Source organism: Saccopteryx bilineata, chromosome 3 (genome assembly GCF_036850765.1).
Source record: "Saccopteryx bilineata isolate mSacBil1 chromosome 3, mSacBil1_pri_phased_curated, whole genome shotgun sequence".
Taxonomy (NCBI): domain Eukaryota; kingdom Metazoa; phylum Chordata; class Mammalia; order Chiroptera; family Emballonuridae; genus Saccopteryx; species Saccopteryx bilineata.
The window spans coordinates 107,025,187-107,041,233 of NC_089492.1; the positions used below are offsets into that span (position 1 = coordinate 107,025,187).

The window sequence follows — 16,047 nt, forward strand, 5'->3', positions numbered from 1 at the left end:
GTGCAATCCTATGAGTACAATACTAATAATAGGGTGTGGGATGTGATAAATCAGCAGAAATGGTTAAAATACTTACCATTACTATTTAATATCACTGACATTGTGACTCATATAATAATTACTGTTTAGGTGTGACATTCAACCTCCCTAAGCCTTACTTGTGTTTTATCAACTGTAATGTGGGCCTAAATACAGCAGCCTCACCAGTTGGTCATGAAAATTAAAGAGATCCTATTTGTAAATCTCTCAGCTAATGCTTAGCAAAGGGTAGATCCCAATGAAGATGACGGTGATGTACCTTGCCCAAAGACACATAAGATGGAGATGCTATTTCAGCCAAGTCCATCTGACCCCAAAGCCTGTGTCCTTAATTACAATGCTTTAGGGCTTCTTTCATTATTCTTAAGAAAACCACAGTAATTAATTGCCAAGGCCAAGAAAGGGCCCTTTTTAAAAGCAGACAAAGAAAACCACAATAATGTGGCATTGCCAGAAAGCCTGATTGACCTGAGGCGGTTCTTCCAAAGCAGCAGGGAAGAACGCCCCAGTGTATGGAAGGAATGAAGCAACAGCAGCCATCAAAAATGTGCTTTCCTACGTGAGCAAAGAAGGCAGAATTGGCTTTGAAGCATCTCTACAGCACAGGGGTAACTTTGTATTAAGACACCTAACTTTCCAGTCTATTCTAATTTTGACTTTATGGCTGAAGAGGAATTGTGTAGGATCCGGGGTAGAAGCAAGGTTTCCTGTGGATCACAATGAAAGCAGATGAAGTCTATTGTTACTAAACCCAAACGAAATGAAACAACTGCTTGACTCTAACAGTGATACTCCCTTTGGGATCTATAATGCACAACCGCAACCTTACCCAGATGTCAGCCAGGGCACCCCTGTCCTTTATAGATCTAGAGGAGCCTGGTTTGATTCTTTCCACTTCCACAGAAGACAAAAATTGAGTGTTCTTCTTCCCCTTGTGTTTCCTATGAATTCCAGCCAGTCTCTGATTTCTGCTTCTGGCTTTGGCATCCCACATGCTGCCTGTGACCCCAGATCAACACAACATCTGTCTCCACGCACAAAATAATTTTGGTCACTGTAGGGAAAATAGCTGTGTTAGGCTTGCTCACTGGTTTGCCGGCTGCAAGCACTTTGCCTGATTGGCGCGTGGGCGCATGGCAGTGCCACGTGAGCGTGGTCTATGTAAGGCTGCGGTGCTTTCCCTCAGCAGCAGTTCTCCCAGATCACTCTCCTGCCACCGTGAGGTGCGGTTTTCTTGCTCCTTTGCCCTTCACTGTGAAAAGCAGGTTTTCCTTTGTTTATTAGCTCTTTTTCTTTTGTTGTTTATTTGCTCACCTGTCTTTGCAAGCTTCCAATAAAGGGGTATGGCCCAACACCTTCCAGCTCTGCAGTTCCTCTACCATCTGCCTGAATTCAATGAGAACCTACCTGACTTCAACCACCAGCATTACAGTCACCCAAGCATTTATGAGTTTAGTCATTGTTGGGCAAACAAGTATGTTAGGCTTGCTCGCTTGTACTTTGCCTGATTAGTGCATGAGCACAGGGCAGCACCAAGGCTGCAGGTGTTGGCCCTCAGGGCACCAGATTGTAAATTGTGGACTGCCTGCACCATTGGAAGGGCCATTGGTTTCTACTGTTTACTGGAGAAGGGGTTCCCCTGCCCCCAGCCTGTTTTATTTGTGAGTCCTGAGAGAAAGAGAGAAGTGGTTTTCCCTGCCTGCTTGCTCATCCACCATTGCGAGACTTTAATAAACAGAATGGCCCACCATTTTCTGGATCCATAGTTCCTTTACCATCTGCCTGAATCCAATGGGTACTTGCATGGCCACAGCCACTGGACTTACAGTCATCTGAACATTTGGTGCCATGCAATGCCTAGTTTTCCATTGTCTTGATGACTGTAGCCCCCAGCCCCACCCTGCCCCAGGGCAAGGAAACCCAATCCCCTGATTTTTGCATAGCACTTTCACCCTTGGACCCTCTGTTGGCTCCACTTACACCCCAAGCATCCTGTCCAAATATTTCTTCAAACAAATCCAGAGCAGTCCTGTCTTTCATCCTGGCCACTAGGACAACGTGTATTCCAACCAAATTTACTTTTCCAAGAATTTGGCACTTGGACTCAAACTCAAGTGAGTTTCTCTTGGGTGTTTGAGTTGGTTTGAGGGTGAAAAGCCAGGTCTTGGGAGGCCAACTTTGCCAATTGTAATACTGGCGGCGGAGGCCAGGCTGGTTCACATTGGATTCAGGCAGATGGTAGAAAACCTGAGGAGTCGGAAAGGGTTGGGCCATTCTGTTTAATAAAGTCTCATAATTGCGAACAAGCACACATGCAGGAAAAACCACCTGTCAGGCAAACAAATAGCAAGATGGCCCCTCACAGTGGCAGGCAGGTAATCTGCCATCTGCAATCCCCCACCTCTCCTGAGCGCAAGTGCCCATAGCCTTATATAGGTCACACACATGTGGCACTGCCATGTTCTGACACACATGGGCTTGCAGCCAGTAAACCCACAAATGTGGGTGGAGCGCAGAACGCATTCCTAGCAGCTGTGGCTGATGCAATGCTGTGAAAATACTCCAGCTCCCAGAACCCTCCAGGAAGGGAGTTCACCTACAATAAGGAAGTGACTTAGCGCCAACCACGCAGCTCCCTGATCTTTTCAGCCATTGGCTTTGAGGAACACACTATAACACCCTATAGGCCAGGGGTCTCAAACTCGCGGCCCACAGGCCGCATGCGGCCCGCCGAACAATTTTGTGCGGCCCACAGACTAATCCACGAAGTTCAAAATATTTTGGATAAAATTAAGTAAGCCTAGTGGCCTACTTGTATTTTTCATTTTTCTAGCATCCTAGCTAGATATTAGCTTAGTTAACAGCAGTTGTGATGCGCACTACAGTTTCTGGTCGTTTTGTGACACTGAAAAGTGTTGCGTAACAGTTGCCTTTTGTAGACCTAGTGCGGCCCGCCGAACGGCTGTGATCTTGCTCTGCGGCCCACATGCTGAGTTGAGTTTGAGACCCCTGATAGGCTGAACCTGTGTATATAAGCTAGCTTATTTCCTGAATAAAGTGGATCTGCATCACTGAACCTGGTCCCTGGACTCAGGTCTTTGCGTCTCCACCGTCCTCACCCCCGGCAGGACTTGTCCACACACAAACAAGCCTGACACAGCTGCCCCACATTCTACCCCTTTAGGGCTGCTCACTTCACAATCTACATAACAGGAAACTGAGGCTATAGCAACAGCAAAAGTTACACAATAATTACAATGACAAAGATACCCTTCACAATGTCTCCGTGAGCACTTTGCCCAGGGTGTCACCTGGAGGCCCAGCTCTAACTCCCTACCCCATGGTAAGTAGAGAAGCCTGTATAGTACAGGGCTGTGCCCATGGAAACCAAAAAGTGTCCTTGGGGCACCTCTGCAACTGGATGAGAACCAGTGCAGGAGAGCCTCCACAGGTGCCGCGTGGGCCCCCTGATCAGGGTCTCTCATTGCACTGTCCACGAGCAACATGTCCACCATCAAGGGAGCCAGTGCCCCACTCTGGTCGTAGTCCAAGAGTCAGTCCACGACAGATAGCCCAGCTATCTGTGCAAGTCACCAAAGTAAAGGTCTATTACAGGCAGCTAGCCACACAGCTATTTATTAACCGACCTCAGTGCCTTTCCATAGTGTGCTATCTGTTGCCACAAGCCTCATGCAAACCCCTCAACAAGCTCACAGGGCCTGGAGGGGGGCAAACACATTCAAGGCCTGTGTCACCTTAACAGTTCTCTTAGCTGCTGCTGCTGTAAACAAAACAAAACAAAAAAAACACCTCCTGCACATTAGAAGGGGACCAGTGAATTGCCAATTTCACATGGGGTCTCTGGCTCCTGCCCGTCCCTGTCAGACAGGTCCCTTACCCTTCCCCCTATTCACACTGGGACAACAGGTCTTGGGGATCCTGAGTACCAGCCATTTTCCTGGCAGATGCCGGGGTCACTGGTTTCCCCTGCTTTTTCAGTGGCTAGAACCGCTGTTCTGACTCAAGCTGCCACCAAAGTTCCAACAAGACTTTATTAGGTTTGCCACCTAATTTTTATCTGCCCCGACTGCAATCAAATCTACTCACATCTATGTTCGGGTAACTTTCCCAGGCCCGTTTTTGTTGTTAGTCGGGGGGGGGGGGGGGGCAGCAAGGGCAGCGGCCCTCACAGCCTTATCGTCCATCTCTGTTCTGGAGAGCATGATGCCATCCACCCTTATGTCCCACAGCTGCACCAAGTAGGTTGCCAGGGGTTTTTGCCTGAATTTCACCCCCAACCCCTGGGTGTACAGCCAGAACACAGAATGCTCCACTGCCTGGGGAGGAGGCTGTGGCTGCCCCTGAGGGTCTCTTGGCTGCTGGGTCTTTACCGTCTTGGCAACCACTGTCCAGGCTCTGAGTCTGCAGATAGCAGTTGCAGCCTGAGCCTCCCCTCTGAGGAGTTGAAAACGTCTGCCCACCGACTCAGAGCCACTTTGCTAGCAGGAATGCAGCTCCATCTTTGGTGCTGCTTCAGCTCCTGTGGCTGCAGGCTCTCAGCCTGAAGCTGACTCTCTAGCTCCTGAACCTGCAGTAGTTTTTCCAACAGCTGTCGCTGCCAACATTCAGTTTCCAGAGCAAACATCAACTCACAAACCTGTAACTCTGTGTCCAGAGGCCACTCCAGTTCCAGGTGCCATTGGCACTCAGCCTGCACCTCACACTGCAACTCTCAGACCTGGTCTGCCTCCCTCTCCAGTGCTCACTCCAGTTCCAGGTGCCATTGGCACTCAGCCTGCACCTCACACTGCCACTCTCGGACCTGGTCTGCCTCCCTCTCCAGTGCTCATTCCAGTTCACACTGCCATTGGCACTCAGTATGCAGCTCATCCTGGAGCTTTCAACCTTGCTCAGCTTCTCGCACAGAGTTCTTGGTTTCTTCTTGTAGGATTGTAAAAAACACCCGGCCCACAGTTCCTACCAGGAGAGCCACTGGCAACAGCCACTCCTCTATTCCACCCCTCAAGGGTGTCGGTGGCTCCATACCAATCTGTTCCAAAACCTGCCCGCTATGCCAGATGTAATGCCAGTTGCCGAGGCCAGGCAGGTTCATATTGGATTCAGGCAGACAATAGAAAAATTGCAAAGCCAGAAAGGATTGGGATATTCTGTTTAATAAAGTCTCACAATGGCAAACAAGCACACAGGCAGGGGAAACTGCTTCTCAGGCAAACAAACAGCAAAATGGCTCCTCACAGAGGGCAGGCAATCCGCACATCCACGATCCTCGATCTCTCTCAAGTGCAAACACCCATAGCCTTATATAAGCCATACACATATGGCACTGCCACGCGTTCATGCACTAATCAGGCAAAGGGCTTGCAGCCAGTAAACCCACAAACAGTCCTAACACAGCTGACCCACACCAATGCTTGTGAAAGCAGAGAACACCATTATGCAGAGAAAGCCAAGGGGAGGCAGCACACAGCCCCCAGGGAGACCAAGAGAGGCAACGATGCCTCTGGGTTGCTGCCAGCATTCCTGAATGCAGTTTTTATGATGTCCAGCCTTAACCTGTCTCTTTCCTGCCCTTGGGTCCTTGAATAATAGAGTTGGAAGAAGTTGAAAAAACTTAAACTTAGAAAACTATGCCTAATGTAGAAGAGACTCCAAAAGTAACCCCAATGGATGAAGAAATTAAAAAGGAAGGAAAAAACTTGTTGGTCGGGAGTAAAGAACTTACACTCTGCTGCAGTCGTGTAAACCAGTCCAAGAGTCATAGGGAAACAGAAGAAAGAACTTCAGAGACAAATGTTGACAATAGGTCCAAGATATCTGGGCATGCGAAGAAATAACACCTCACTGGAGGTGGGGTGAGAGGGATTACAGCAAACTGCCAGGAATTATAGAAAAGATAATAGACTGAGGCTCATTTCTGCAAAGCCTAGGGATTCAATGGAGACAGCAGGAGAGAAGTAATAGTTTCCTATCTCCACTTGTCTTTCAAGGTTTGTGTGGGAAAATGAGTAACAAAACGTCAAGTCTCCAGGCCTGACCTGTGGTGGCGCAGTGGGTAAAGCGTCGACCTGGAAATGCTGAGGTTGCCGGTTCGAAACCCTGGGCTTGCCTGGTCAAGGCACATATGGGAGTTGATGCTTCCAGCTCCTCCCCCCTTCTCTCTCTGTCTCTCCTCTCTCTCTGTCTCTCCCTCTCCTGTCTAAAATGAATAAATAAAAAATAAAAATTAAAAATTAAAAAAAATAAAAAAATAAAAAAAAACGTCAAGTCTTACTTTTATGTCCTTGGAGCCTGACTGTCTCTGTTTCATACATGATGATTGCCTCCATAGTGGTCTCTTTTCCCACCCCCAAGCCTCAGACCATTCTCTATACCAAAGCCAAAGGAATGATTCTAAAGTGCATCATAAACTCCACTCTCCTGCTTAAAACTCCTCCCTCACCACACCTTCCAACAATCCCCTGTGGGCCTTTCTGAATCAGCAAATTACCTGCTCCCTTCTGAGAGCCCTCAGCCTCTCCTGTTTTATGCCATGCAAATTGACCTCTGTGTTTACAGCTACTTGGCCCAAGGCAGTGAACCTGGCCAGCCACAGCTTGGCAAAATCCTATGAAGTTGTGTTTCAGATAGTTCTGCTAACTATATTAGCTAGATCATTGTAAAGCCAGGAGCCATGGCCAGGGCCACCATCAGAGCAGCCCGGCCCATGCAGGTTCGCAATGGATTCGGACAGTTGGTAAAGAAACAGTGGAGCCAAAAACTGGTGGGCCATAGTCTTTAATTCTAGCTTGCACCCGGTGGGCAAGTAAAAATACACACTGGGCTCCAAAACCCAATCACATTCAGTGCTCACAAAGCTACTGATTTATCCGAGTTTCCTAGAATCAAAGGTTTCTAGCTCACCAGACTTATTCTCCTCAGTTCCCCATCTCCTTCCTTATTCCAGATACAAACTCTGTACAAACTGGCATCTCACTCAGCACTCCGCCATCTTGGCTGCTTTCCTGGCCTCCTCCACGTGGCCTCCTTCCGCTGCTGGCTCTACTCTCTCTGCTCTCTCATGCTAACCTCAGGAACCAAGAGAGCAAGCTCCCGTTCCGCCCCCATTTTATAGTGTAGATCCATAACCTTTAATCCAATATACAAAACAGGGAAGTCTCCACTACAAAGTCACTTCTCTGAGGCATGATTGGATTGTACCGCCCTACATCAAAAAGGGTAGGAAAGGCTTAATCCCAAAACCAAGCCACAGGCTCAATGATCCTGCCTGCCCAGAGACACACATTAATATCACCTGAGTAACACCATCTTTAACAAAGTGAGCATAATACATTTTATCTGCCCAACAATCCACCCCTATGCTCACTTTACTACCCACAATTTACATCACCAGCATTCCTGTGCAAGGAAATTAGAACATTACACAGATTACAACAGCAAAAATCATACAGTTTCAACAATTACAAAGGTACATTTCACCAGTCTCTCAGCACTTAGCCCAAAGCGCAAAATGTCCTCGGCCTTCTTTCTAGCCATGGGAAAAGCTTCCCGGGACAGGAGAGTGCTTCCAGCAAAGCCACCCCCCACCTCCATCAGGGTATTTCACATTGTCCAAAATCCGTAATCCGTAAATCCATCCAACAAAGGAGTCAATGCCCACTCTGGTCGTAGTCCAGGAAATCAGTCCACGCACATGGGGCGTCAGCCACCCCCCTCATCCCTGCCGTCCTGGCAGGTCTTACACTGTCCCAAAGAGGGCCACATGGCAATGGCAGTCAGCATTTCCATCTCTGCTCCAGAAAGCATGTCCAGCCTTATGTCCCAAAATCGCAGACCTACCAGGGCCGCAGTAGGTGCTCCTTCCAGCTGGGCTTCCATCTTCTGGAGACTGCAAATCACAACTCCAGCCCAATTCTCATCCTCCAAAGAGGAACTAAAAATACCAGCTCCCGCTGCCAGGCTCAAGCCCTGGGCTGCCGCCGCCTTCTGCTCCGCAGACCTTGCAGCTCCGGACCCGGCCTCATCCTCAGCTTCAGCCTCAGCCCTGGCCTCCTGCCGCTGCCGGCTCTCCGCAACATCCAGGGCAAGCCGCAACTCACGAACCTCTGAATCCTCCTCCAGCCGGTGCTCCTTTTCCAGGCGAATCTCGCAAACCTGGTCGGCTTCCTCCTCCAGCACTTCCTCCAGCTCCAGGGTCAGCATCAGTTTCTCCTGCATTTGCTCCAGCTCCTTCTGCTGCTCGGTTTGCAGGTCCCGGGCAGCTTCTTCCACAGAGCTCTGTTTCCTCATGCATGGCTGTAAAAGTCAGCCAACCTACAATCCCCAAAAGGACAGCCATGGGGAACCCTAACACTAGCCAGTCCTCTACTCCACCACTCAAAGGTTCCTTGCCGATCTGTATCGAATCCTGCCGACTACACCAAATGTAAAGCCAGGAGCCACGGCCAGGGCCACCATCAGAGCAGCCCAGCCCATGCAGGTTTGCATTGGATTCGGACAGTCGGTAAAGAAACCATGGAGCCAAAAACTGGTGGGCCATAGTCTTTAATCTAGCTTGCACCCGGCGGGCAAGTAAAAATACACACTGGGCTCCAAAACCCAGTCCCATTCAGTGCTCACAAAGCTACTGATTTATCCGAGTTTCCTAGAATCAAAGGTTTCTAGCTCACCAGCCTTATTCTCCTCAGTTCCCCATCTCCTTCCTTATTCCAGATACAAACTCTGTACAAACTGGCATCTCACTCACCACTCCGCCATCTTGGCTGCTTTCCTGGCCTCCTCCACGTGGCCTCCTTCCGCTGCTGGCTCTACTCTCTCTGCTCTCTCATGCTAACCTCAGGAACCAAGAGAGCAAGCTCCCGTTCCGCCCCCATTTTATAGTGTAGATCCATAACCTTTAATCCAATATACAAAACAGGGAAGTCTCCACTACAAAGTCACTTCTCTGAGGCATGATTGGATTGTACCGCCCTACATCAAAAAGGGTAGGAAAGGCTTAATCCCAAAACCAAGCCACAGGCTCAATGATCCTGCCTGCCCAGAGACACACATTAATATCACCTGAGTAACACCATCTTTAACAAAGTGAGCATAATACATTTTATCTACCCAACAACTTCTGTTCCCCATCTCCTTCCTTATCCCAGATACAAACTCTACACAAACTGGCATCTCACTCAGCACTCCACCATCTTGGCTGCTTCTCCTGGCCTCCTCCACGTGGCCTCCTTCCGCTGCTGGCTCTACTCTCTCCTCTAATGATAATCTCAGGAACCAAGAGCACCAGCTCCCGCTCCGACCCCATTTTATAGTGTAGAAATCCAAACCCTTAATCCAATATACATAATAGAGAAGTCTCTAATACAAAGTCACTTCTCTGAGGCATGATTGGATTGTACCACCCCACATCAAAAAGGGTGGGAAAGGCTTAATCCCAAAACCAAGCCCCAGGCTACAAGGATTCTCAACACACATTAATATCACCTGGGCGACAGCCTCCTTGTGGGCAGCGTAATCTTTAACAAAGTGAGCATAATACATTTTTTCCGCCCAACAATCATGTCTTCTGGGAAATTTCTAAGAGAGCTTGTAAGACCAGCAGCCGTGGCCATCATCGCGGCCATTCAGGTACAGGTTCCCATTAGATTTGGGCAGATGGTAAAGAAACTGTGGAGCCAAAATCTGGTGGGTCATTCTTTTATTTTAGCCTTGCACCTGGCCAGCGAGCGAGTAAACAGACACAGAGGGAAAACACTTCCCTTTCACTTAGGGCTCCCAAAGCCACTCACACATTCTCCAGTTCCACAATCAGGAGGATCTTCTCTGGGTATTCCTAGAATCAAAGGCCCTCCACCAGTCTCAGTGACATCTGGTTCCCCACCTGCACACCTCCCTTCTTTTCTCTGCACAAACTAGCTTCTCTTTCAGCACCTTGCCATCTTGGCTTTCTCCTCTGCAAAAATGACTCCTTCCTCCTTCTCCTTTCTTCTTCTTTCTTAAAACTTTTTGGCATGAAACCCCTCCTCCAGCAAACATTAGCATTACCATGGCCCTTCCCAAGCAGGAAGGCAATTAGCAGTTTCACCCGGGCAGCACCATTTTTAACATTAAAAGTGAGCAAACTCAAAAATCATATTTTACAAACTCATTTGCCCAACAGAGCTGAAGAGGAGCACTGGCAGAAGTGGAAACACACACAGGAACAAAAGCAATAGGTCGAAGGCAAGAGGCAGGAGGCAAGAGTAGGTGAAGCCAGGAAGCAGAGAAGAGGGGGAGAGAGAAACGAATCAGAGCAGGAGATTTGTGTAACCAAAGGAACACCTAAGAGAATTGCTCCTTATTTTCTGTGTGGCCTGGTGGCTTGGCAGCTGAAAGGATTTCTCTCTTAATTCCTAATAGATTCTTAAAATAATTCCCCATTAACTGAAGTAATGTGAGTGAACCTCTTTTCCTTACAAACTGTTTAACACCAGTGGCCAAGGCCAGGCAGGTCCACATTGGATTCAAGCTGATGGTAAAGAAACTGCAGAACTGGAAAGCTTTAAGGCAGGGGTCCCTAAACTACTGCCTGCAGGCCACATGTGGCCCCCTGAGGCCATTTATCTGGCCCCCACCGCACTTCTGGAAGGGGCACCTCTTTCATAGGTGGTCAGTGAGAGGAGCATAGTTCCCATTGAAATACTGGTCAGTTTGTTGATTTAAATTTACTTGTCTGTTATTTTAAATATTGTATTTGTTCCCGTTTTGTTTTTTTACTTTAAAATAAGATATGTGCAGTGTGCATAGGGATTTGTTCATAGTTTTTTTTGTAGTCCGGCCCTCCAACGGTCTGAGGGATGGTGAACTGGCCCCCTGTGTAAAAAGTTTGGGGACCCCTGCTTTAAGACATATCATTTAATGAAGTCTTGCAACTACGGATGAGCAAACAGGCATGGGAAACCACCTCTCAGGCAAACGAACAGCAAAAATGGCCTTTCACAGTGGTGGGCAGGGAATCTGCCATCCGCAATCCGCAATCTTCCCTGAGCTCAAGCACCCATAGCCTTACATAGGCTATGCACACATGCATTTGTCATGTGCTCACGCACTAATCAAGCAAAGTACTTGCTAGATCACTGGTATACCAGCGAGCAAGCTTAACACAGCTGTTTTCCCAACACAAACTAAAAATCAACCAATCGATATATAATGATTGACTCACCAACAGGACAACAGGAGTTTGCCTCCATTTTTTGATGCCATCGCCTGAGCTAAGGCTCAGCTCAAAGTCAGACCGTTCTTTAAAGTTTCTTATTTGAGCAAGTGAGCTATCAGACGTCATGTGCTGAATAGACAAAGCTTGGGCAAGTTTAAACATGATCAGGACTTGGGTACCACAGTGATGATTTATCAAAGAGCAACATTAAACGGTAGAAAATGGGGGCACAGGTGTGAAATTCAGGACTGAGCAGGTAGGAGGCTAAGTAATAGAGACTAGTATGAGATCAAGATGAAAAGAGCGAGACTGCTCCAGGCACAACTCAGAGACACTGCAGGCTTGGAGCCTGACCACAGACCACTGCAATAAAGCAAGTTGTCATCTTTTTTGCTGGTGGAGGTGTGTGCCTTCACTTTTTTTGAAAAAGGCTACATTCTCAAAGAAAGGTAGCTTGTATTTATCTTCCAATCTTGGCTCAGAGATTGAATACATTTGAGAGAAAAGCCCTACTCGGGCCCTCTCTGGTTAGGGAAGCTTGGCCAGTTTGGTAGCATGATAAACAATAGCAGGAGGTTGCCTTCAAGGTACATTTAAGGAGGGATAAGAGGAAGGCTAATGAGCAGGTAATGGTGATGGTGATGGTGACGGTGGTAAGAAGGGAAGAGATAAGATAGGGGACAAAGAGAGAGCTGGCTAAAACCTGCAGGGGCTAGGAATTTGAGGTCTGAGGGGAAGAACAAAGGGCCGAGCTCTGCCGGGTTCACAGATGTGGCCTGCAAATGAATTATTCACATTTAAGTAGTTTTGCTAAGTGGCCACCTGAGGGCACTATATTCTAGTCACCTAGATATATTTATTATCATTTTTCTCCTATCAAGTAAATTATCCTCAATTTGCTAAAGGATAGACGGACATGTAACAAACAAGTGATTTCTACAGTAAGATCTGTGCTGTAGATTGAGACGGAGCCACAGGCAAAAATCCTACACGGGTTGCATCTAGGATGCCGGAAAACAAAGAGATTCGGGCTGCGTGCGGTTTTCCCGGGCCTAAGTCCCAGATGGCAGGTTTTGTGGCCATATGCTGCCCTCTAGTGTCTTTTTAAGAGGATGGTAACATGTGAAATAAAAATAATAATCCTGAAGCATTCAATATCACCTCAGCCCAGGACTGGTAAAACAACACAAAATAAAAGTAAAATCCAAAATATAAGGCAAAACCAGGATGTGTACTATAATTGAAAGTGAGTTAAATTTGGTCTCAATACAGATATTGCATTCTTTCTGAACTATGAAAAGCATGGTGTCTACATTAGTGAGTGTATTTAAAAATGCAGACACCTGTTGTTTCCCGCACATCGCTTTCAAATTGATTACTGCCTCAGTCCATCTGAGGTGGAGTCCAGAAATCTGCATTTCATAAGTCCCACCGCACAACTCTGAAGTGATTAAGTTGGTTGACTTCACTTTGAGAATAACTAAAGATTGCCACTGCGACTTTGAGGAGAGTGTAAAATAAATCTGATAGTTTTTTTTTTCTTCAAAAACTAAGAGCTGTATCCTTATAGGATACAGCTCTTAGGCAAAATAGACATGAAATAAAAGCATTGACCAAGATAGATCAGTTTTCATTTCTCCTGCATCTAGAGTGGCTCAATCGTAACATGAGTCTTAGGAAAAGATAAAAGGTTGGTCAATTCAGAGCAAAAAGTTAATACAGACGTCCTATATGAACAAGGCCCCCTCATTCCAGTGGGCTTCCAAGTAAGAATGAGGTGAGAAACGATGACTAATTGCTCTTACTCATCCTTCAAATGTCCCTTCAACGTTCCTTCCTTTAAAAGTTTTTCTGTGATTCTTGGGCTAATTTCAACCCCCTGAAGTGGCTTCACTGTACCATGTTCTTCTGTGTCCTTTAAACTCTCCCTTACCTTCAGTCTTCTTCAAGGAAAAGAGAGCTTTTTTCTAACAGGAACTGTACCGCCCTCTTCCCAACTGTGCTTTCTCCTCAACACAGAGTAAGTGCTCAGGAAATGCTGGTCATTGGACCGATGCCATGGTCACACACGCCGGAAGGAGGTGAGGATGGGAGCTGGGAGACGGCACGCCCCATGGCCACACTCTCTAGTGGGTCACACACAGGGCAGGAGGGCTTCTTTGGGGTTATTGTTGCCATTGGGTCACACACCCAATTTACAAGCCCAAAGCTTTGACTTTTAATTTCTAATTTTAGGAACTTCCTCTCACTGTTGGCATAGTCTGAGAAGTGTGTCAACACAAGGAACTGAAAGAGGTAGAAGTTATTAATGTAGACTCTCTTGATTCATCTGGAAAATTCACCTCAAATTAAAAAAAAAAAACACAACTTTTTTAAAAACACAAATGCACTCTTTGTTCACAGTGGCCAAGACATGAAAACAACCAAAAAGCCCTTCAATAGAAGACTGGATAAAGAAGATGTGGCACATATACACTATGGAAGACTACTCAGCCATAAGTAATGATGACATCGGATCATTTACAACAAAATGGTGAGATCTTGATAACATTATACCCGGCCCTGGCCGGTTGGCTCAGTGGTAGAGTGTCGGCCTGGCGTGCAGAAATCCCGGGTTCGATTCCCAGCCAGGGCACACAGGAGAAGCTCCCATCTGCTTCTCCACCGCTCCCCCTCTCCTTCCTCTCTGTCTCTCTCTTCCCCTCCCGCAGCCGAGGCTCCATTGGAGCAAAGATGGCCCGGGCGCTGGGGATGGCTCCTTGGCCTCTGCCCCAGGTGCTAGAGTGGCTCTGGTCGCGACAGAGCGACGCCCCAGAAGGGCAGAGCATCGCCCCCTGGTGGGCAGAGTGTTGCCCCCTGGTGGGCATGCCAGGTGGATCCCGGTCGGGTGCATGCGGAAGTCTGTCTGACTGTCTCTCCCCGTTTCCAGCCTCAGAGAAATACAAAAAAAAAAAAAAAAAAAAAAAAAGATAACATTATATGAAGTGAAATAAATCAGAAAAAAAACAAGAACTGTATTATTCCATACGTAGGTGGGACATAAAAATGAGACCAAGAGACATTGATAAGAGTGTGGTGGTTACAGCAGGGGGGGGAGCACAAAGAAAACTAGATAGAAGGTGACAGAGGACAATCTGACTTTGGGTGATGGGTATGCAACATAATTGATTGACAAGATAACCTGGACATGTTTTCTTTGAACATATGTACCCTGATTTATTGATGTCACCCTAGTAAAATTAATAAAATTTAAAAAAATGCACTCAGTCAAATTTCAATACCTATCATCTTACTGCTATAGAATATGTTATTTTCAAGTCACAGTTTTAGTTTCAATCTCTTACCATGGATGGATAAAGCCTTTTTTGTATTCGGAGTCATGAAGCACTCAAGGTTTTCACAAAACCCAGTTCTGAGAACTTAGATTTACAGAGGTCCCTCCCACTGCCACCAGAGACAACCCTGCACTCCACCCTCCCATCACCCCTACCCTTTAAAATGAACAGGTGCCCTAACTGCAGGATGAGATGCCACCCTCTGCTCTGCACTGCTTCTCTGTTCCCTCCCCTGGGCATCTCCACAACCATGAATGGCGTCTTTCCAGCCATTTTTCTCTCTGACATAGCGTCCACAGTTTCTAGGGAAGCTCACTTATACTTCCTGAGGTTTTTTTCTGCACAAACAGGACAGCATTTTGCTCTAGCACTGGTGTCTGTCCTGACCAACACATTGAATGTCACCATCTCTCCCTTACAATTACTACCTGAGCCCGCTGTGTAAATCAGAGGCAACCCCAGATCAGGGACAGAAAATGCACTCCATTCACTTTGGTTAGAGCCAGCAAAGAGGTTTCACCTGTTAAACAGCATGTCCTTTGAATTTCATTTTCTTTTTCTCTAAGAGCTACGCTATTAAATTTGTGGGCATAAACAAAGTGTCTTTGAAATTAACAAGAGGCCCACTCTGAAAGAAGAGAGACAGCCATTATCACACAGTTTAGGTGTTGGACAAATATAATTCTGGATTAAAAATAAATTCTGCAACTACAGGGAAAAAAAAACCACTTTTCTTTCTTCTCTTATCCTATTTAGAGTATTTTTCTCCAGAAAGACTTCTGTGGGATTTCCTCGTTCCGGGCCCCTGACTTCCCCATGTATATTCTTTCTGAATCCAAAGAAAAGATCTCATCAGCATAAATGAAGAACTCTTGCCAAGCAAAAGTGTAACCACCACGATCCCTGTAGGACTGTGGACTACATCGCACAGAACAGAGGCAACAACGGAAATGGATGTGCGTAGGAAATGGGGCCATGTTTTTGCTCAACTGTAGCAGTATTTTCATCCCTAGATAAGTCATTCTGAGCTCAGGTTTCCTACATTCTTAGTAAAATGCTAAAGATACCCCATCCATTGCTTCTTATGGTGTTAAAAGAGATAGGATATATAGCTATAATCTTAGAGGCTCACAAGGGCCCACTCAAATAGAAATTTGTATTTATTTTTTCCTCATATTATTGCTATGTTTTATAAGAAGTTTGTACTGCTCACTTGAGAAATCAAGTATCAATAAGAAAATTAAATATCTGCTAAGACTTTCTTAGAAGCTGGTAAAAGCAGCATCCCCACTGGTGTGTCTGTGGTGGGGACTCACTGCTGGAAGCACAGAGGTATAAGGTAGGCTCAGAGCCCTGCCGGTCAGGGCGTCTGCAAGCATCTAGGGAACCTCACAGAGGAAAGAACAAACAAAGCTCTTGAAGAAACTCCTTAGGTATCTGTATACTTTGACTCTGCATTGA

General features: G+C 46.7%; 1 protein-coding gene across 18 annotated transcripts in view; it reads right to left on the bottom strand.

Moving 5' to 3' along the window:
• NRXN1 (neurexin 1) overlaps positions 1-16,047 on the bottom strand; it is a 1,279,091-nt gene that overhangs the window by 660,099 nt on the left and 602,945 nt on the right. The gene's annotated exons all lie outside the window — the stretch shown is intronic.